The sequence below is a fragment of the Macaca fascicularis genome, chromosome 7 (genome assembly GCF_037993035.2).
Source record: "Macaca fascicularis isolate 582-1 chromosome 7, T2T-MFA8v1.1".
Classification (NCBI taxonomy): Eukaryota; Metazoa; Chordata; class Mammalia; order Primates; family Cercopithecidae; genus Macaca; species Macaca fascicularis.
The window spans coordinates 123,549,853-123,573,197 of record NC_088381.1 but is presented as its reverse complement, the minus strand read 5'-3'; the positions used below and the strand labels follow the sequence as shown (position 1 = coordinate 123,573,197).

The following is a 23,345-nucleotide window of genomic DNA, read 5'->3' as shown; positions in this document are numbered from 1 at the left end:
AGCCACTGCTTCTGAGGCCATAGTCCCAAAATACCATACACCCAAATGGGACTTCTTTGAAGACCCCCGGAGAATAAATTTCAGTGACTTTTCCTCTAAACAGGGACTCCAGGGGAAGCTCCATTTTCAGTTTGTGGGGCATTGTTTCCACGATGTGCCTCTGCGCCTCACTGCGGTCTGCCTGAAGATTGTGAAGTGGAAAAGGACAGAGCAGTATGGGTTTTGCACGGAGTGATGTAGGTTCTGCCAGGTTGCTTTCTCTGATCCTCAAAGACCTTTTTCCATCTTACCTCCCATCTGGCCCAGCCTAGGGCACTCTGAAGTCATGGACTGATCCTTTTTCTCCCACACATAAAGCCATTTCTTTCATATTGATATTACCAAAGCAGCCTCTCATAATTTGGCTTGGAATGGAGGTTCAACCGCTTTGCTATGGGGAGGCTTTGCTCTAGTATTTTCACTGTAATAGCTACAGAACCACTTAGGAACATTTCACAAACCCTAGAAATTTAAATTGGGTTTTCAGAGATCCATTAGCTCATGAAATCTCAGGTTGTGTCACTGTTGTGTGAGAACCCATAGAAACGGGTATGGAAAACAAGCCTCCAGCAACCACATGGTTCCTCAGTTCCTCGCAGTGACTTCTCTATAGCCAGGGAGCAACAGATGTGACTAGCTAAAGTGACTGGCAAAAGGAGGGGGCGTTGTCATAGGAAACCAGGACATCTCACTTGCAGCATTTTTTTAATTCAGTGGGGAAAAATGTTCCAGTTCTTATTTTTCTGTTTGTCGACAAGATGCTCAGCTATCTGGAATTCATCTGTGAAGAGTCCCACAGGAATTTGGCAGTGATGTCAGAGCAAGGGAACTCATTCTAAGTGATTAAAATGGAAAGTTGTGGCCACAGCTTTCTCATACCAGCAATTCATAACAGATTTTCAGTCCTCTGTGGCTGAACCACCACTTAACTTTTTAGGAAGGAAAGACACAAGGCTCAGCCAGAGGAATTTGGATCATCTCAGTACAGTCGTGTGTGAAGGCAGAGGGCACACCTACCAGGGCAGAGACAAAAGAGAAGAGATGGGGCCATCAAGGCAGGACCAGGTCAGCAGCAAGGAAATGAACAGTTCATCCCAATCAAACTTACCATAGAGAGACTGAATGTACCTCTGTCCCAAAAGAACCCATTGAGCAGTCTTTGGCTTCAAATGCATCAGTCTATTTTCATCTTGGTTGTCCCTGAAACATACACGGCCACTTGGACATCTGGAGGGAGTGGGTCTGTGCTGTTCTCATGTTCCTCTGGTAAACAACAAACTGGTGCTTAAAATATAATCGCGTAACGTCAAGCATTTGAGGTTGAGAGATCAGACCCCTAAGCAAAGTATATACCTCTCACATCAGAGCCACAGGGCTCTGCTTCTTGGACAGCCTAATCCATGAACCAAAGTCATCTTTCCTTAAAACTAAATGGGACAGGACAGTAATCTAGAGGAAAACTTCAGAAGAAATTTCGCTTTTTACTCTAAAGCCCATGTTAGAGCACTCTCAGCCTGAATTCCTTGAAAGCATGTCCTGAGACGAGGATTAAGGGCTAATGCTTTAGGAAGTACAGTGCCAGGGCAGTGCACCTGAGGAAAAAGGAAAGCAAGTCAGGGAAGGATGGAGCGTAAATGCTGCCCACTGCTCCTCAACAAGTTTCAAGAGATGCATTCAATTCCCAACATGTGTATCTTCTTGGCCACACAGGACATCACAGGCCAAGCTATATAGAGAAAACATGTCCATCAAAGAGAAGAATGGACAGGGAATTTATTCACCTAACTTCATTCTCATTGGTAGAATGTGACCCACAGTCACACTTTGAATTTCGGAGTTATATCAAAAGACCTATTGCCCCCGGGGAGCCAGATGGCACACCTTGTGGCATGATGCTCATTCACATCCAGCAGTGCCGCAGGGAGGAGGCAGAAAGATTCTGGGCCTCAGCCCCACATCAGAGCCTTGCCAGAGCCAGTGTCACTGCAGCAGCTGAGGTGGAGCAAGCCCTGAGTCTGGAACGCAGGTGAGGCCAAGAGAATGAGGGCACCTGAGATGGGTCAGATGAAATGACATGATACTTAATTAAAGGAAATGGTTTCGGCTGGGCACAGTGGCTGACGCCTGTAATCCCAGCACTTTGGGAGGCTAAGGTGGGCCAATCACTTGAGGCCAGGAGTTTGAGACCAGCCTGGCCAACATGGAGAAGCCCCATCTCTACTAAAAATACAAAAATTAGCTGGGTGTGGTGGTGCACGCTTGTAATCCCAGCTACTCAGGAGGTTGAGGCAGGATAATCGCTTGAACCTGGGAGGCAGAGGTTGCAGTGAGCCGAGATCGTGCCACTGCACTGTAGTCTGGGTGACAGAGTGAGACTCTGTCTCAAAAAAAAAAAAAAAAAAATTTATCCTCATGCCTAGTTTTCAGCATAGCTGTCCTCACTTCTGAATTCATCACTGGAATAGGCAAAAGCCTGAAAAGAAGCAAGGTCTCCCTGCCCCTCTGCCTCTAAGTGACCTTCTGGAATGGCAACTCCCATTGCCTCATTGCACCTGCTCCCTGAGACAAGCTTTCTGTTCTCCGACTACAGACACAGTAGTGACTGGGTAAAATCAGGGTTGGCCCATTGGGCCAGTGGGGCACCCCAATCTAGATTTTGGTTTGATGACGAAGACAGAAAGAGCTATGCATCCCTTTTCCATATGCTGAGGCAGTATATATAGCATAGATTGAGAGTTTGAGGTTGGGCTTTGGAGTCAGACAGAGTAATGTTGTAACTCGGTCCACCACTTACCAGTTATGTAACCTTCCTCTCTGTTTCTTCATATGTAAAATAGGCATTAAACTAGTACCTCCTCACAGAGCTCTTGTGAGAATAAAATGAGACAATCCCGGTAAAGTGCCTAAACAGTGCCTGCTACCTAGAAGGCAGAAAATCTTAGCTATCATTATTAATAGAAATTCTCTTTCCCATTATTATACTTCAATCTTTGTCCTAGCTGCCAAACAGTTGGGAGGTAAAGCGCAGTTGCATTTGCCCTCATCGTTCACAAATTCATTTATTCTCCTGATTTCCTGTACAGTTGTATTTGCATTATCGTGTGTTTCCTTTTATCTTGTTTCCCATCATGCTTTCCTCCAGCCCCATGTCATTCCCATTTTTCTGGATAAAGGAATTGGCTGCTAATCTGTGCCCTGAACCCACACTCCTTGTAGGGTAGGTGCCTGATGAGCAGGCCCCCCACCACAGGGCCAGATTCCTGGAGGGCTGGGAGCTGACCCTTGCTTTGTGTGTGTCTAAAGAGGGCTGCACCTCCATTAAAAGGCAAGCACGGCCAGGCAGGATCCAGCTGTCACTGCCTGCAGCGCTGGGATCAGCGGAGGACTGAGGAGGAGGAGAGGGAATAAGAGTCTTTAACAACAGATAAACCACTCATCAGACCGCCAAAACTGCCAAAGGCCAGCTCCCCACCTCATTGCTGTCCTAAGCCATTTAGTAACAGACAACACTGTTCTGGAGATGAAGGAGGCACCCTGCCCTACTCTCTCCTCCCCAAAACGGTGCATTCTGGTTCCTGGATCTGTGAGTCTTTCATGTAATGGACAGTTTATTAGTTGAGATTTAAAACTCAAAGCCACAGGATACAGATTGAATTGCAGTCTCCCCAAGGCTCCTAAAGCTACAGACTCCCGAGTAACCGCCTTGTATTTCCAAAGGTCATACTTGCCTGTGTGATTCCCTTACAACTACCAAACGGCGCCCACAGCTGGCAGCCACCCAGTGCAGCCTTGCGTACTGTAAAGAGAGACTGTATAACTGCCAGTGAGAGGGGATAGGGAAGAGGAGGGGAGCTCGCATCTGCAAATGATGCCTCTTACCATGCTCCATGCTCATCGCAGCTCTGCATCCCTGCCTGCCAGAAAAGTAAGGTAGGCTTTGCATGGCTGAAAGAAAATGTGCAGCAGGTACCCCTGCCATCTAGGGTAGAAGAGAGCCTCCTACTTCTTAGGCGCTGATGATAAGCTTCTCCTGCGGGCACCCTCACGTTCCTGTGCCCCCAGGGCCTTTACAGCCATTCCCATCATCTTGGTTCATCTTTTGCTACTATAACAGAATACTACAGACTGGGCAAATTATAATGAACAGAAATTTATTTGGCTCATGGTTCTAGAGGCTGGAAAGTCCAAGACCAAAGGGATGGCATCTAGTGAGGCCTTCTTGCTGGGTCACAACATGGAGGAAGATATCATATGGCAAGAGAGACAAAAGAGAGGGCCACACCTGCTTTTATAGCAAACCGACTCCCACAATAACAACATTCATCCATTAAAGGTAGCACCTGTCAACACTGTTGTGTTGGGGATTAAGTTGCCAACACATGAACTCTGGGGGACACATTCAGACCACAGCACCCATCTTCTCACAGCTCAGGCCACTGGGTGCAGACTGAGGATGAGTAACGAGGCCTGAAAAGGGGGAGGAGCCATCACAAGCCTCCCGTAGCCCTCTTTATCTCTCAGGAATCCCAGGTGAACCAGGAGAACTGGGCTCAAATAGTCAGTCTTACAGTCCTGAGAAATCGTGTAATCCAAACCAAAATAAGCCAAGAAAACTCAGACACTGTCTGCCATGGGTAACACCAGAATAGTGCCTTCTCGTTCATTTAGGCTCCAGCTAAACCTATGCTTGAATAAGCATAGCCATTCAAATTTCACAGCCTCTGACTGTCAAAGTAGAATATTAATTTTATATAAATCAGAAATGTTATTATTTAATTTTAAATAATAGCAAATTTAGTTACATAAAAAATATTTAAATAAAAGTATTTAACTGTATATAAATCAGAAATTAATTTTAATTTCTGAATGTGAGTCCCCATTTTGCTGATGGTAGTGAATTTCATCTTGCCAAGTTTAAATAAAAGTCCATGCACACTGTGTCTTCTTCATCCCCACTGTGGTCCTCTCCTAGCTCCATCCTGCCCTTTCAGGAGGCAATAAGGACATTTGGGTACTCTCTTTGCATTAAATGGGGTATCAGGATTCTATGAGGCTAACTTCAGAGCCCTCTGGCTGTTGCCCAGTCATGTGTGACTTCTCCACCTCTGCGGGGCCAGGATGCCTGTGAAGAGCTCTAAGAAGTATGTGGTCTCCTTGGGCTGTACCATGGGCAGGAAAGTGCAGGTTACTATGCTCAAGGATCACCCAGACCTGTCTGGATCTCTCTCATCATCCCCCCAACCAGGGGCTTGGCTCTGACAGTGTGATCCTTTCTTTAAAACACTCCTGACATCAAGTTCCATTTATCTCCTCCCCGAACTCAAAAAGCAAAACCAAGGAAATGCCTCCAAAGCCATGAAAAAGATTTGTATTTGGCAAGAAAGTCTGTCCTTACATAATTATTCATTCTTTTTAATTCTATTGTTTATGAAATCAACCTTATCCTCCTTCAGGCATTTTGACTGCTGGAACTCAGATAATAATAAATAAAAGTAATAATTTTTTTGAAACAATAGCTTTTCTCTTCTTGGCAAGGAACTGCCAGCTTCACTGCCCATGGTCTAGTTCAAGGAGCTACAGAATCCAGATGACCCTTTTATGGAGCCTCCCTGGTTCCAGGCTCCTGCCCTGGATACAGAGCTAGAAAGAGCAAAGAAAGGAAATTCTGTGCTTTTCAAATAAGTCAACCATCAGGGTCCAAAGGAAGTAAAAATAGCTCAAGCCAGTATCATGCAAGCCCTTGTTCAACAAAAACAGAAGTGGCTCTGGCCATGAAAGGCTTTGTCTATACCACAATTGTCCCAAAGGGAAACACCAGTTAATAATGGTACCCTTCAAACGGCCATTTCTTGGTTACGTTCCCTTATTTTTGTGTTAGTTCCCTCTAACAGAAAAGTAAAGGAAAGAAAATTGAGAGAGAAGATTAGAGAAGGAGTGAGTAAGGACCAGCCCATAAGATATAGAGATTTTTTAAAACAACACAGAGATTATTTGAGACACATGTGCATAAATAATGAATATTAAATTTAATTTTAACTGTTTCTTTATTAACCAGATTACATTTATAACATTGATGTAATACTATTGTAGTCTACATTTAAATTTTCTTACTTGTGCTAATAATATTCTTTAGAGTCCAATTTTCCTCCAGTATCCAAAATCCAATCATCGATTACACATTGCAGTTAGTTGAATGTCTTGTTAGTTTCTTTTAATCTGGAATAGTTCCCAGACTTTTTGTCTTTTATGACACTGACTATTTGAAGAATCCAGGCCAGTTGTTTTGCAGAATGTCCTTCAATTTGGGTTTATTTGGTTGTTTCTTCTTGATTAGATTCAAATTCAACATTTTTGGCAGGAATTCTATGCAGGTGGTGTTGTGTCCTCATATGTCACACCAAAGGCCATAATGATGATTTGTCTATTATTGATGTTAAGTTTGATCACTTAGTTATAGCGGTGTCTGCCAAATTTCTCCACCATAAAAGTTCCCTTTTCCCTTTGTAATTAGTAAGTAATCTATGTGACGATACTTTGAGACTGTGAACATCCTCTTCCCCAACAACGGCTCAGCCAATGGTTTTAGAAACCACTAATAATTCTTGCCTGAATTACTATGTAATAATTAAAATAATATAAAAATTAATAAAAATAATTGTAATAATATTATAATGAAAATTATTTCAATCACCATGGTGGTTGAAAATGGTGCTTTTGTAATTCTATCATTCATTTTTATTAATTGGCATTCTTCTATAAAGAAAGGCTTTCCCTTCTACCCTCCCCTTTTATTTAGTATAAATATAGATGGATATTTATAGCAATGAGCTATTTATAGCAATGAGTTATTACTCATAACTGTTATTACTAATTTTGATTCTCAGGTTGTCCGAAATTTGTCCAGGGGAGCCCCTTGAAGCAAATCCTTTGTCATTTTGACACACCTTCAGTTTTAAACACCTTATGGTGATATTTAAGATGAAAGAAAGAAATCAAGGTTGAAATGCTGAAGAAGGAAGAAGAGCCATGAAGGACAAGACAAGAGAGGGATAGTTCTGATGACAATGAAACTTTTTTTAACTAAAACAGAGCTCTTGTCTTCAGTCAGAGCTCTCTGTTGTCCACCACTGGGACTTCAATATATTCAGGAGCCACAGGGACAGGCCTGACAACAGGAAACATGCATGGAAAGTCTGGGAAGAACTCAAGATTCTTCACCTGATGGGCTTTAAAATATTAAGGCATGCCTAGCAAATAGTCTATTTTCAGAGGGCGGAAGGAAGGTAGGACTCATCCTAAGGAAAGAGGGAGTTGAGCACAATGTATTTGTCCTCGGTTGTTAAAGGAGAATAGACGTTATTTAAAATGAAAGTATGGGCGGTACTACAGGAATCCACCTCCAGCCAGGCCTGTAGGTGAGAGAGAGGTAACTGAGAGGAATAGGAACTCTAGCTTATGGAGGTTCAAGCAACACCGCTTTGGGACCCTTCTTGCAGAAGGCAACACACAGGGGAGAGAGCTGCACTTCCCTTTGGCAACAGAGCTTGTTATGGAATGAATGTTTGTGTCCCTAAAATTCATACACTGAAATCCTAATCCCCTATGTGATGGTATTAGGAGGTGGGGCCTTTGGGTGGTTAATAGGTCATGTGGGTGGATTGAATGGGATTAACGCCTTTATAAAAGGGATCCAGAGAGTTATCCCTCTCGTTCTCACTCTCACTCTTGCTCTCTTCCTCCCGTGGGAAGATCCAAAGAGAAGTGAGCAGCCTGTAACCCAGGAGAGGGCCTGGCCTTGCCAGAACCTGGCCATGCTGCACTCTGACCTCAGACTTCTAGACCCCCGAGCTGTGAGAAATACACTTCTGTTGTTTATAAACCATATCTAGTCTATGATAATCAGTCATAGCCGCCCTAATGAGCTCAGACACAACCCCTAATAGCTTTGGTTTCCAGGGAAGCCACAGCAGAATCTACCTTGGCTGGCAGATCACTTGCACCTGGTGGAACAGTGCAGACACTCCCAGAGAGGGCTTCTTTATGAGAGCCTTGGGACTGACCCACAGAAATATTCGAAATGGAAAAGAAGGTGGACTATTTAGATAACTCTACGTGAAGAGCCTAGGCCGATTAATTTAGGCTACAAAATAAATAGTCCTTTACCTGGGAAGTAGACATGGAAGTTATAATTATGCCTGAAACAAAGGCTCAGTGGGGTCCTCCTGTGTCTCAAGGCCAACTAGCTAGTAAGTAGTATTCACAGGACCTGAACTCCTAGTCCAACATCCTCTCCACCTAGCAGGAAGGAAATGAAGGCAGATGTGGAATTCTAGAAGGATGGAAAGAGAAGTCAACATCACCATAGTAAGAAAAGTGTGGATGAGAACGATGTACGAAGAGTCAGAATGGTCTTCATACAACAGCCAAGAAGGTCACCTCAGGAACCCCCAGACTGAGGAAGAGATTCTGTGGCAGCCAAAGGTACCCCAGGGCAGCACCATGAAGGGACAGGAGAGATCGAGAACATGCTTTACTGGCTCTGCCTCAGGTGACCAACAAACATGGTCCATAGTAAAATGGAATGGGGAGAATAAAGGAAAAACTGCACCTCAACGAGAGCAGAAGTGATCACAGGCAGAATCACAGTGGGGAAAGAAGGCAAGAAGCAAGAACAATGAAACAAAAGTCGATGTCAGGTCTTTGTTGGGCAATACCCCCTATTCGTAAGTATTTGTGATAGATGAAGGTGCCTTCAGGGAAACACTTCAACAAAATCAGACTTTGATGGGAATGGCTGCCAGTCCCTAATACAAACCTGTGCTTATTTATTTTAAATCTCTGAGCATCACTTACAAGAAAAATACACTTTCCTTCCAAAACTAAGTTTGCTTATATGCATTGTCTATTGCCTCCCCCTAGTGCTTGGATATGTGAAATGCCATAAGAATCCATTGGCAGAGTTGGAGGAATTAAGTGACCCTGATGATGGTGATGACAATGATGACAATGATGATGATGATGCCTCTTTACACTTGAACAGTATTGCATGCTCCTCAAAATGCTTTCACACAGGCAATCTCATGTATCTGGATAACTACTCTGTAAAATAGGCAATATGGATTCCACCTCCACATCATCTCACACTGACATTGCTTTGGAGCCTATTAATCAAAATTGGAGAAAGAAAACAACCTAGGGATTTGGAGTTAGACCTACATTTGAAGCCTGGTGCCACCACGCACCCCTTTGTGATTTCGAGCCACTGGCTTAAACCACGAGCCTCCATTTCCATATGCGTAAAATGGGGTTGAGACGGCATATATCATAGAGACACAATAACCACTAAATGAATCATTCAGTACTGGCTTGAGCACGGTGCCTGGTGTGAGGTAAGACCTTTTAAAAGATCATGGTTGTTGTTGTTGCTGCTGCTGCTGCTGCTTTAAATGGCATCTGTTAGAAGTGTCCTTTCACTTCCTTAGGATCATGATTTCTCAGCCTGCTGGGAGACAATTCTTCCTTGTATCTAACTGAAAAACCTGTACTTTAACTACTTAAATCTACTTTCAGCCAGATGCAGGAGCTTGTGCCTATAATCCCAGTGCTTTGGGAGGCTGAGGCAGGAGGATTGCTTAAGGCCAGGAGTTCAAGTCTGCAGTGAACCATGATCACACCGCTGCACTCCAGCCTGGGTGACAGAGCAAGATCCTGTCTCAGAATAAAAAAAAAAAAAAATCTACTTTCTCTTTCTCAATTCTCCTCATTTTCCAGTTATTTTTCCCTCCTTGGCCTGGCTTATGACCTGTCTTAGGGTTCATTTCTGAAGCAGAAGAACCTTGGCATGACAAGAAGTGCAAAACTGCAGGATGTCCTTTCCGGATGCTCCTTCAGATCCTGTAAAGTCTGCCTGTCCACCCTAGGAACCCTGAGAGCCAAGTGCAACCAGAAGAGCACATTAGACCAGGCATTGCTCAGAACAATTCTCTTCCTCAAAGACTATCCCCTGGTGGTTAAAGAGGAACTAGTGGTCGTAAGAAAGTGTGGAAAATCAGATAGGGAGCTTTTTAAGACTCTAAATCTGGTTTATTATCAGTGAGCAAGCTTATGAAGCACACATGCACCCGAGCGCGCGCGCACACACACAGAGGTTCAGCGATTATGGGTTTATGAGATCTGCTTGGGGATAGCGAAAAGTAATTCCTGAAGTCAGCTACCAAAAATAGCTCCAGCACCTGGGCTTAGCAGATGTCAGGATGAAGAGCAAACAGCTTATTCTTGAGCAAACACCTTTGACACAACCACAAGTCATCGAGGCAGCCCTCATCGCAGGTGCTGGCCTGTCTCCACTTCATGGAGGAGTCAAGAGTCTGCCACGTCCCGTGAGGCCTTGTGAAATAACAAGCAGGAGAGAAAGTAAAATGACATCCAGGAACTGCAGAAACTTCTTTATCCTGATGCTTCCTTCCTACTGCTGAAGAAAACACCATCCTTGCCACCTCCAAGTGACAGAAATCTATCATTCTTTTTCCTGCATACTAGGAAGGTCTTTCTCAAAAGTTACGCCCTGGGATGTGAGCTACCAGCCCACACAATCAAGCCCGTGCATGCCTCTCCGCAATGAGCTTGGAGAACTCATACTCCAGTCCCTAAAGTGCACACAGCAGACTCCATCCAAGTCTCAGTTTCTTCAAAGCTTCCACCCTTCCCTGTGAGCCCACACCAAGGGTGGACAAACTGTAACAAACCAGGGACTTGCCATGCTGACCCCACCTCAGGAAACCGGGACAATTGGGAACCAGAGGCCTAATTCACGGTGCTTAGCATCATATTTGCACCACCATATTTGTGTTTAACGATGTCTGATTGAAGGATTCTATTCATGCACATTGAAAAAAACCCTAAGATGTCTCCAAGTCTTAGGTGTTGGTGGGTGAGGGGTATAAGACCAAGAAAATATAGCTGTTGCTCTGGGAGATGAACATTCATTGAGTACCGTCTACATGCCAGGCAGTGTAAGATGCTTGACCCACGTTTATCCACTAGTCCTCACAATGATCTATGAGAAGGTGTTAGAATCCTTGCTGGACAGATACAAAGATTGGGGCTGTAAAAGTTTAGGTCCGTTACTGATGACTACACAGCTTGAGGACCAGAACAAGAATTTGGAACAAAAGGCTATCTACTTAAAGGTGGTTTGATTACAATGCTGACATCCTAAGAAGCAGCAAATGTTACTGTGAGTGGGAACTGTCACCTGAAAAGATGGCTCACCTGGCTGGGACAAGCTTGGCTAAGGCAGCATTTAATAGGCAAGCTGTGCACCTCCTCAGTCCAGTCTGGACACCCAAATCTTGACTGCAGTTGTCAGTTGAGGGCTACCTTATTCAAGAACTGAAGAGGGTTCTTTAACTTTATGAAGCCAGCACAAAGAACCAGGTAAGAATGACCACATTCACTCTAGGGAATGAGGTTGAGAGCACAGAGGTTCCAGTGTCACATTACCTGGGTGACGCCTTGATTAAGCCACTTAGGAGCTGTACGATCTTGGGCAAGTCAATGAATCCCTTTGGGTCTCAGTTTTCTCATCTGTACAATGGGATAATAATGGAATCTACTTCATTTAGTGGAAGGTTTAATGAGATGATATCCTGAAAGTGCTTAGCATAGCAGCTAAAACATTGCAATTATTCAATTCATGCTCACCACTGTTATTACTATATTACTATCATTACAGTTATCAATCATAATTATATACAATAAAAGATAAATAATCCATACTGGGATAGACTCATATTAATTTCCAAATTCTCCTTGTTGGAATTGAACAGCTTTAGCCAGATATGGTTAAAGGAAATGTCTTTCTTTTCTTTGGTTTTGCATTTTCTGCAGATTCTGTTCCAAGCAACATGGGCCCTCTCCCCATCTATCTTCATGCCAGGACGAGGAGCAAGGCAGAGCTTCCAGACTGGTCATCAGACACCAGCGTGGTCAACAGAGCATTCACAGGGGCTGTGATGGAAGTCTGGTGGTAGTAGTTCTAGGGCCTAAGGAAAAGAGCTGTCAACTGCCCTGTTCATCAACGCCTTGCCCCCTGACTTGTTCCTTTCCTTGAACCAGGGTCCATAACACTAAATGCAAGGGATAACTAATATCTGCTCCAAGTCCACATATTTCTATAAAAAGTTTCCATTTTGAAGGGAAAGGCACTTTCTTGTTTTACCACAACTTGTTGGCATATACACATAAGGTACTGCAGTGTATCAACAGGGTTCCCCAGAGAAATAGAACCAAGAGGGTAGACAGGTTCTATTATAAGTGATTTATTATAAGGAATTGGCTTATGCAATTACGGAAGCTAGTAAGTCCCAAGGTCTGCAGGGAGAGTCGGCAAGCTGGAGGCCCAGGAAGAGCCAATGCTTCTGTTCAAGTCGTGCAGGCAGGAAAAAAAACTATCCTGGTTTGAAGGAAATCAGGCAGGAGGGTCTGACTTCCTTCAGAAAGACTCAGGGGAGGGTCAGAGTATTTGTTCTACTCAGGCCTTCAGCTGATTGAATGAGGCCCATCTACACTAGGGAAGGCAATCTGCTTTACTCAGTCTACAGATTTCAATGTTAATCTCATCCCAAAGTACCCTCGCAGAAACACCCAGAATAATGTCTGACCAAATAGCTGGGCACCAGGTTGACACATGAAATTAACCATAACGGCCAGGCGCAGTGGCTCACACCTGTAATCCCAGCACTTTGGGAGGCCAAGGCGAGTGGATCACGAGGTCAGGAGATCGAGACCATCCTGGCCAACACGGTGAAACCCCGTCTCTACTAAAAATACAAAAAATTAGCCGGGCGTGGTGGTGGGCGCCTGTAGTCCCAGCTACTCGGCAGACTGAGGCAGGAGAATGGCCTGAACCTGGGAGGCGGAGCTTACAGTGAGTGGAGATAGCTCCACTGCACTCCAGCCTGGGCGATGGAGCAGCAAGACTCTGTCTCAAAAAAAAAAAAAAAAAAAAAAAAAGTAACCATTACATGCAGTGTGAGGTTTTCCTCCCTGCATTGCAGCCATGTCTCCCGCTGGGCCCTCCATCCTCAGCCTGTGATTTAGTGTTTATACTCTGCTCTTGCCAGTGGCAAGTAAACTTCAGACTGAGTATGAGCTGAAAAACACCTCCTGTAATACAGAGACAAAAATTCACCAAATAAAATCTCCTGCATATGGTGTCCTGCGGCACAACACAGTGAGAAGGAAATAGCCACATTTTGGTAGCCAGGTCTGACTTGAATCCTAGTCCTACCTCTTCTGGGTTTGTGGATCATGGAAATGTTGCTTAATCTCTTCAATCCTTGGTTTCCTCATTCTTAAAATGGGCATAATATTAGCCCACTCTTGCAGGGAAATCAAGAGGATGAAAGTAACGTGTAAAATACTGGACCCTGTTAGGCACGTCATAAGTGGGAGCTCACTGTTCCCATGGAAGCTCGTACATGGCTCCCGGCTGCAGTATTTTGAGTGTGGTTTCTGCCCTACCATTTCCTCCTGCCTAATCATGCAGGATCCTCCACTGCCTCGAGGCTAATGGCCCTCATACTGTGCCTCCTATGATATTCTTGCTGTTGGGCTTCATTAATTGTTGCAGAAATCTGTTAGGTACAACCCTCTTGAGACTCCTACTGTGCCCAGAATAGCTTACAACTCTTCACATTAAAAATGAGCATCCTCAACCCTTCTTTTCTCACCCCAAGCCTCCTGGGACATGTTTAAAACAATAATCAAAGCAGCATAACCCGTTGACACACGCCTTGAATAAAAGCAGGCTGTCCCTAATCCCATTCCTTTTGAGCTCATTAAACAACTTGCAGTCCCACTTTAAATGAAATCTTTCTTTCCAAGGGAGAGAGAGGAAGTGTTTAGCATCCTAAAGTCACTGCTACCAACCTACCTCTTCCTCTCCATTCCTCCCGAGTGCCCCTTCCTGCTCACTCTCACCCTTCTTTCTCAACAGTCTCCCCACTTTCCTGCTATCCTGCCCCCATATCGGTGATGATGATGATGGTAACTGAAAACACAGCCTGAACACTTACTCTGTGCCAGGCACCGATATGAGCAATTTACACACACTAAGTCATTTATTTCTCACAGTGCACATTACTGTTATCCTTGTTTTCCAGATGAGGTGACAAAGGCAGCAACATGTTTGAAGAGCTTGTCCAAGATCCCAGGACTGGTGCATGCCCAAATCCACCACACATTAAGGATCTTCCAGCCATCCTTGAGCCCCTCTTCTCTTTCACTCTTACCCTCAGCGCTACCAGGTCCTCTCTCTTCTGTCTCCTAAATAACTCCCGAACCCATCCCTTTCTCTGTCCTGAGATGGGCCTGCTTTTTTACAGCTTGGGCTCTCATCACCTCTTCCCTGGATTCTCACTGCTAAAATCTCTTCATTGATCTCACTGCCACTAATGACGACTCCTCCCCCACATCACCCTCCACATAACCACATTCGGTCAGCCATTCACTTGTTCACTAAGCATTACTAAGTATCACAAAGCATCAGTAAGCAGCTAACATTGCCAGGCATAGTAGTAGATTTGGGGTCACCAAAGTCAGTCTGTGACTCCAAGGAACTTACAGTATTGGGAAAGTCAGATGAAAGAGGATGAAAGTTAACAAATAACAAAAATAACAAACACTCAATGGTAATTGAATGTAGACCTATGCAACATGTGAGATGGGAACTCAGAGGAAGGACTACCAGATTCTGCCCAGTTTGATGTAATAGGACTTATTTTGCCTACAGTTCACTAGAGTGATTTAAATAAAACCAATGGTACTTAGTCTTAGGTTTTTATTTTGTTTTTTTGTTGTTGTTTTGTTTTGTTTTTACATACCTAGAAGTCTGCAGACAAGAGGTTAAAGGGGTGGGTGAGAGTTTCATTGATTTTAGGGCCAATTCTCCTGCAATTCTTTTGGCCTTTCTTCTTGGTCACAAGATGGCTGCTGCATCACCAGCCATCATGTCTATGTTCAAGGCAAGAAAAGGAGAAAAGGAAAAAGGGCTGGATCAGCTCATATGTTCTTAAAAAAAAAAAAAAAAAAAAAAAAAAAACTCCAAGAGAACTTTTGCTTTTCCAGAAGCCTCCCTTGCAGACTTTTACTTAGTGGTCACAGCCCAGATCTAGTTTACATGGCCACTTTTAGCTGCAAGGGAAGTTGGAAAAGTGAATATTTGGTTTTCAGCCCCTCTGGTAGACAGGCAGTAAGGGAGAAGGAGGTGTGATGTGACATTTAGATAGCCAGACCACACATGGGCAGGAAAGTTTCAAAGCAGATGTGATGCTTAAGCCAAATCTTGATTTCTAATTCATAACCTGTATTAGTTCATGTTCACACTGCTGATAAAGACATATCTGAAACTGGGAACAAAAAAGGTTTAATTGGACTTACACTTCCACATAGCTGGGGAGGCCTCAGAATCATGGCAGGAAGTGAAAGGCACTCCTTACATGGCGGCGGAAAGAGAAAATGAGCAAGAAGCCAAAGCGGAAACCCCTGATAAACCCATCAGATCTTGTGAGGCTTATTCACTATCATGAGAACAGCACAGGAAAGACCAACCCCCATGATTGAATTACCTCCCCCTGGATCCCTCCCACAACACGTGGGAATTCTGGGAGATACAATTCAAGTTGAGATTTGGTGGGGACACAACCAAACCATATCATAACCCATAAATGAATGCCATTATCAATGTGCTAGTTCTCATTCAGAAATGCTTTGAGAGTGAATTCTATGTATAGAATTTTCATATTATCATTACCATGCACCTGTTCAACAACAGGAAGGCAGAACTATTTGGACAAAGATGGAAACACATGCAACGTTATTCCATTGTCCTCTCCTGTACTTCCTGCTCCATCCCCTGCTCCCTCTCTGCTCTCCAGCACCCTCCATTCTCTTCTTTCCCTGTACTGCTTCAGGCCTTAGCTTAGACATTGTGTCCTTCTAGGAGCCCTCCTTAGCCTAGGCTCAGTGCCCTTCCTGCTTGGTTTTCTGTCTTTGTCATCCCCACGGCTGTCCTGAGCTTTATGGAAGCACCAGTATGTCTCTATTGTTCTTTGCTGTGGTTCTAGCCCCAGAACTTCTGCTTGGTTCCTAGAAGATGTACAATAAAAACTTGTTGAATGAACAAAAATCACAAATCCTCCGTAGATATACTGTAGCATCCCCATATTTTTAGGCAAGTGCCTTTCTTCCTAGCCAAAAAGCAAGCAAGAACACAAACAAACAAAAACCACCCTAGAAGTGAAGCCGAGAAGGAACTGGCTTAATCCAGATAGGGCTCAATATCAACCAAGGTGCTACTTTCTATTGACATCTATACATAATCCTAATATTGGAACCCAAATTAGAAAGAATAAGAAAGACAAACCAACAATCAGGAGACGGTGCTCAAAGGACCTAAACTGGCTTTCTGGCAACAAGGGCCAGCTCCCTGCTACAGACACGCCTCGGAACACAGGCTGGCCCTTGGCGTGTGCTCACAGGGAAGGAGGGAGACGAACACTTGCTGAGGGCCCAACACGCACCAGGCCCTCCACAGGCCATCCCATTTTTCTCACAACCCTCTGAGGTACAATGGGTATGCTGTTTGTGGGAACATGCAACAAGGCTATAAAATGCAGTGTTAACTAATAAGCCCTAGTGGGTAAACAGAATAGAAGATCATTTCTCACCCATGCAAATTGTGCTGTGGGCACTGCCCTGCTCAGCTTTCCTCCAGGCAGTGACTCTGGGACCTGAGCTCCCTGGTGTCCTGGTGTGATTCTATCAACTTCAGGTCCTTCATTTCCACGCTTAATGATCTCGCACCTGCAACTCCCTTGAGAGCAAGAACATGCTATTCCAACTAGTCGCTGACTTCTTCCTCAGTTCATAGGTGTCTAGTGGCTTCTTTGCCTTTTGTCTGATGAGGTCTCTTCTTCCTCCAGATGGCCCTACTGGATAGATGCCAAGACAATCCCACTGGCTTTCTCTCTAACATGACTCATGTCTGGTCCATGGCAGACATCTACACACCCTTTGTTCTGAAAAATTTGGGAAATGCAGGCCATCCAGCATAGCCACCACTCCCTTATTTTGCCATCAAAGTAGCCATGTCTTGACCTTTGTATTTTCTGGGACGGAGTCAGACCCCAGTCTACTCTGTTTTCCAAATGCAGAGGATGCATAACAAACTGCCAGGTTGGTCTCGTGGAAGGTCCTCCCTCTTTAGATGAAGGGTTCCCCCATTCCTGACTCTTGACGGCAGTGGGACTCACAGTACAATAACAGCAATCTCTGAAAAATTCCCTTCTCTCCTAATTTCTAACTCCCATTTATATGATCATGGATACAGGAATTAGGAGTAGCAACATCATTTCTCCATCTTCCATTTTCAGAGTCCTGCATGTTTCGGAATCACACCCCACTTTGCAATTTCGTCTCTATACATGTGAGCGTCCACTTTGATATATTAATACACAGATTTGGAGCTCTTTGCAAAGCATGTGTGAGGGACAAGAGGGTAAAAGAATGTAATATATTGACAAAAGACATGTCTATAATGAATTACAGATAAATAAATATATATTATTTAAAACAATTTTTAAAGCTGTCAAGGGGCTAACACCTCCATGAGGGCAAACGACAGGAACAATGGAATTTAGCAGCTAAGAAATCTGGAATAGTGAGAGGTTGTATCAGAGGGTAGAATACTGGAGAACAATAGCAAGGTTCAAGCTGTGGTCTTAAGCATGAAAAAGATGAAGGTCTTTCGAGTTGCAATAGTCTGAATAATGGTCCCCCAAGAGATAGCCACATCCTAATCCCCAGAACCTGTGAATGTGTTACGTTGCCAGGCAAGGGGAAATGTGATTAAGGACTTTGAGAAGGGACAATTAGCCTGGATTACCCGATAGGCCCTAAATATAATCACAAGGGTCCTCATATGAGGGAGGCAAGAAGCCTTTTATGTTTAATGCAATAGGTCAAGATCATGTTTATGAGTCAACCTGACTGGGCTATGGAGTACCCAGTTAACCCATTTGGTTAAACATTATTCTGGGTGTGTCTGTGAGGCTGTTTCTATATGAAATTAACATAAGGATCTGTAGACTGAGTAAAGCAGATTGCCCTCCCCGGTGTGAGCTGGCCTCACCCAATTCATTGAAGGCCTGAATAGAACAAAAGTCTCAGTAAGAGAGAATTCACTCTCTGCCTGTCTTCAAGCTGGGACATCAACTTTCTCCTGTCTTCATGCTCATATTCTGGCTGAAAATTATACCATAAGCTCTCCTGGTTCTCAGGCCTTCGAACTCAGACTGAAACTACTGTCGGCTGTCCTGGGTCTCCAGCTTGCCAAACACAGACCATGCGGCTTCTCACCCTTCATAAGCTTGTGAGTCTATTCCTTATATTAAATCCCTTTACACATAGATGTCTTTCCTATTGCTTCTGTTTCTCTGGAGAATCCAGACCAATACAAAGGTCAAGGGGAACATGATGACAAAGCAAGAGGCTGGAGTGTTGTGAGGAAGGGCCGACAAACCCAGGAATGCAGGGGGCCTCCAGAAGCTAGAGAATGTCAGGGAAGAGACTCCCCACTGGAGCTGCCAGAGGAACCAATCCTGATGACATCTTGACTTTAGCCCATGCGACTTACTTTGGACTTTGGCTTCCAGAACTGTAAAAGAAAAAATTTGTGTTGCTTTAAGCCACTAGTGGTAATTCGCTTCATCAGTTGTGAGAAACTATACATGAGTCAAGGTCTAAGAATTGTGAGCCTAGAGCGCTGGGTTAGATCCACAGTCAGTCAAATCACCTGCAACGACTGTGGAATTTGCACTGGAGAGGAAGCTGGAAGGCAGATGCCAGTTTCTAACACATGGGGAGAAGTGACCAAGGGGTGAATGGGTGACAGCAAAGGGGAGAGCAATGTTTCTAGATAGCGTGAGGCTCAGGGGAACAGAGTTTTCTTTTAAAGAATAGGGGAGGGGTATCGGTTTCCCAAAGGAAAGGGTTATCAAAAGGAGTGGATGGCCCAGGTGAAAAGAAAACAAGATGTTGGGTCAGAAGTGAGGAAGCATGAGGCAGTGTGGGGATGAGAAGCTGGGGGAGGATATTTGATTGAAGAGTGCATCAGTCAAGGTCCAATATGGAGACAAACCCCACAAAACTCGAACAGAAAAAGTTTAATATAGTTATTCATTGCCACAGGAGATGACCTACATATGGGTAAAAACAGCACTAAAGAATACCCTGGGCCGGGTGCGGTGGCTCATGCCTGTAATGCCAGCACTTTGGGAGGCCGAGGCAGGCAGATCATTTGAGGTCAGGAGTTCAAGACCAGCCTGGCCAACATGGTGAAACTCTGTCCCTACTAAATATACAAAAATTAGCTGGGCGTGAAGGCAGGTACCTGTAATCTCAGCTACTTGGGAGGCTGAGGCATGAGAATCGCTTGAACCCGGGAGGCAGAGATTGCAGTGAGCTAAGATCACGCCATTGCACTCCAGCCTGGGCAACAAAGCGAGACTCTGTCTCAAAAAAAAAAAAAAAATACTCTGGGGCTGAGGAAGAGTTTGCAGGAAAAGACAAACTTGGAAGGGGAGGCTCAAACCTCATGGAGAAGGCATGGCTGCAGCCCAGGAGTGGCAGAGAAGCTAGCTGGGTTGCCCTGGGTGAGAGCTGTTCCACTGTTGGACAAGTACAAAACTCCCACCCAGGGTGCAGACGGGCAGGAAGCCACAGCCAAAAGTGGTGCTATCAGTTTCTTGTGGGTGCTATAACAAATGACCACAAATCTAAACCAACACAGATTTATTCTCTTACAATCCTGGAAGTCAGAAGTTGAACACAAGTCCCAACCCAGCTGTCAGGGCTGGGTTCCTTTTGGAGACTCTAGGGAAGAACCCTCTTCCTTGTCCTTTTCAGCTTCCAGAAAGCCTAGTCCTTGCCTCATGGCCCCCGTTCATCTTCAAAATCAGCAGTGGCAGGATGAGTCCTCACACTGCAGCACTCCAAAGTCGCTTCCATGGTCACTTCTCATTACCTGACTGAATGTTCTGTCTCCATCTTCCACATTTAAAGGACCCTTGTGATTACATAGGGCCCAGCCAGATATCCAAAATCATCCCTCATCTTTAGGTCAGTTGACGAGCAACTTGAATTCCATCTGTAACCTTTGCCATGTAACAAACTCTTTGCCATGTAACAAAACCTAATCATATCTTCTAGAGATCAGGACATGAACATATCTGGGGCCATTACTCTGCCTATCACACTAGAAAACTCCCCCTAGGCTGGCAGGCCTAGTGGGGGAAGCCAGCCACTACGGTATCTACAAGATTCTTCCTGTGGTGGTTGGTAAAACTCACTACAGGTAAATAACCCTGTAAGTCCATATATATATATATACACACACACACATATACATACACACACACACACACATGTTCTTGGCAGCCATACCATAGGAGCAGTAAGCAGACAGAAAACACCAGAACCAGGAAGAGAAGGTCCTTTTCCTTCCATGTCCCTCCAACAACTTCTACTGACAAAGCTTAACATAAGTGCATCTGCTCCAAAGGAGAAATGTTTAAAGGACCCAGCTCCATTTTAGGACAAACAATGAAAAGTAGGTTTGCAGCTGAGAAGCAATAAATTTATAACTGGCTCAGGGGGCCTTTAAATTGGGGGTGGTAACCAAGGATGGCAGTAATACGAGGCTGGTGAGCTTACTGGTCTTAATTTCCAGAAAAACCCTGGTGTACAGTTACTAAAGAACTGAGGATTAGAAGGTGGCCAGCTGGTGGCCAGCCACACTTGTAGATGCGAAGGCCAGTGTAGAGCAGCTGAGCCCGCAGACCCTAAGACCTGTGTAGAACGGGCCCTGGGGGGAGCCAAAGGCCAGGACTATGAATAACACCTAAAAATTTTTTGCAAACTGCAAAATATTTCAACATTTATAATGTCTAAGACATCAAATTACACATCATCTCATTCAGCTCCGTCCCTCCCGGGCCTAATTAGGCCACCCTCAATCTACAACCGCTTTGGGAAAAGAGTTTTTTTTCTTTTATTTAAGTTATGGCATAGAAAGTAGCCTCAATCCCAAGTCCTATCACTCACCTTATAATTCAGCAGCTGGTGAACTCCCTTCCAGATTTCATTTGGAATTTGTAACCTTGAATCCCTCAGCCACTTCCATAAAGGCATGTAAAATACGATCTCATCAGACACACCAAGAAGCCAGGTGAAATCATCACATGATCTCTCAAGGAAGTAAAGATATCAAGCCTTAACACTTAATGAATTTCAACTTGATTCTGCTCTGTAGTTAATGAAGCTTTTAAAGTGCGGCTCTCAAACTTCAGATCTTCTCTTCAGATCTGGCTATTGATGTTGCTGAGGGCTATGGTTGTGGGAAGTGTCAATATCACTAAAATGTGCTTATTTGCTCTATCATGATTAGGGTAATTTAAGTTTGGGACTCTAAACATTCAAACACTTCAAATAAAAGGAAACAATATGGCTGTCATTAAAATGGTAGTAACAGAATCTGCCATTTGTTCATTTTCTGGCAGGAAGACAAATGGTCCCACATTGAAGCCTCAGTTGTGCTGATTCTAATCATTTAAATCGAGTTGGGTGGCTTATTTTGCCAATCGTAAAAATGCCACAGTTTGTGGAATTTTTCTCTGCAATTACCCCTGCTTCTAAACTTTCTCTTGGGATAAATTGCATGAGCAGACATTTTCCCTCTTAAGCCTATGAGTAAGTTAGACGGAAACCTTGGTGCAGTAAGTCCTACTTCCAGCTGACTTTCTGTATGTCATCTATAACAAGAAACAAACTTGCTTTGTCTTGGTTACCTCACCCACAAAAGGCTGATGGTAAGTCTAGTAAAGTCTGTTATCTGACATGGAAGGAACTTGGTGTTTGGAATTCTGCTATTATAATAGAAATAAAGACATGCAAGGTGGGGAGTAGAGGGAGCAAGACATTCAGGACAGTGGCATGTACTCTGATAGGGTCTTTACTGGTTCAGAATCTTGTGCTTTTTCTTTTTCTGGAACAGAATGAAGATTTTTAAATCTTTTGCTGTGAGGTTGAACAAGCATCAAAGAACCAATCCACAACTTCCCAAATTATGTTTAATAAGCCAATTATTTCATAAACACTTGAATTGTTAATGAGCAGTAATTATTCTCTCTCTGGAAGTTATCCTGGCTTAGCTTTGTGGGGCTTTGCCCTAAGCACGAACAGATTTGTATTCAGCCAAAGACTCAAGGGAATCCCTGTTGGATTTCTGAAACTCTATAGCTCCCTCCTCTTGGGTATTCTTCTCCATAAATTATAGTTGGTTTGGCTATCTCAAATTCTGACTTCTATCTCTTCAACTCCGTGAGGCTGCATAACTCTTTTAACATCCCCTTCCTCACACCATATTTTGGACGTGGCTCCCAGGCAGAGACTCTGGGGAGTGAAAGCTCATCTCATTTGTCCCCTTTTTCTCAGTCACCATGGTCCTGTTGTCTGTTGTCCAATGTCTAAAAATGGTGGATTCTGTATTTTGTTCAGCTTTTTAGTTACTGGTTGTTTTTGTCATCATTATTTTCTACTGTTGCTTTTTTTTCCAGTCTTCTTTTTAGTATTATGTTTTATTCTCTTTCTTTTCAGCTGTGCCCCTTTGTATAATTATTTTTACTTGTTGCTCTAGAGATTACATTACGCCTCCTTATCAGTCTATTTGAAATTAATGTGGTACTGCCCCATGTATGCAAGAACATTACAGTAACATAATTCCATTTGTCCCAAGTCTTTTGTGCTCTTTCTGTCATGTATTTTACATCTATACAGTTTTACTTTAAACTTTAGTTACCCCTTAAATAAGTTTTTTAAAAATAAAAGGATAGTCTTTATATTTTCACATATTTTGCCTTTTGGGAACTCTTCATTTCTTCCTGTGCATTCAAGTTTTCATCTGGTGTCATTTACCTTTACCTCCAGCTACAGGGAACTGTGTTTAGCGCTTCTTATAGTGCTGGTGTGTGGGTGATAAATTCTCTTAGTTTTCATTTATCTGAAAATGTCTCAGGTTTATACCTCTTTATAACTCTTCTATTATCATTTTAGTGAGATCTTAGGAGGGAGAAGAGAAAATTTTATTCAATATGCTTTCTTTAATGCAAAGTTGGAAGCCTGACCGTGAGGGATTCTCTGTTTCACTCCTGGCCTCTCCCAGCCCTTTGCAATCCTGGAAAAGATTT

At 43.8% G+C, this 23,345-nt stretch overlaps 1 long non-coding RNA gene across 4 annotated transcripts in view; it reads right to left on the bottom strand.

The window, feature by feature from the left end:
* LOC141407286 (uncharacterized) overlaps window positions 1–21,335 on the bottom strand; it is a 52,943-nt gene extending 31,608 nt beyond the window's left edge. For 2 of the 4 annotated variants that reach the window (XR_012415818.1, XR_012415816.1), the window contains exon 1: window positions 21,205–21,335. This is a non-coding gene — a long non-coding RNA (uncharacterized lncRNA). Of the gene's footprint in view, window positions 1–16,769; window positions 16,907–21,204 lie in introns of those variants that run through there. The other 2 variants (XR_012415817.1, XR_012415815.1) reach the window with 1 other exon arrangement.
* Between the last annotated feature and the right edge of the window lie 2,010 nt (window positions 21,336–23,345).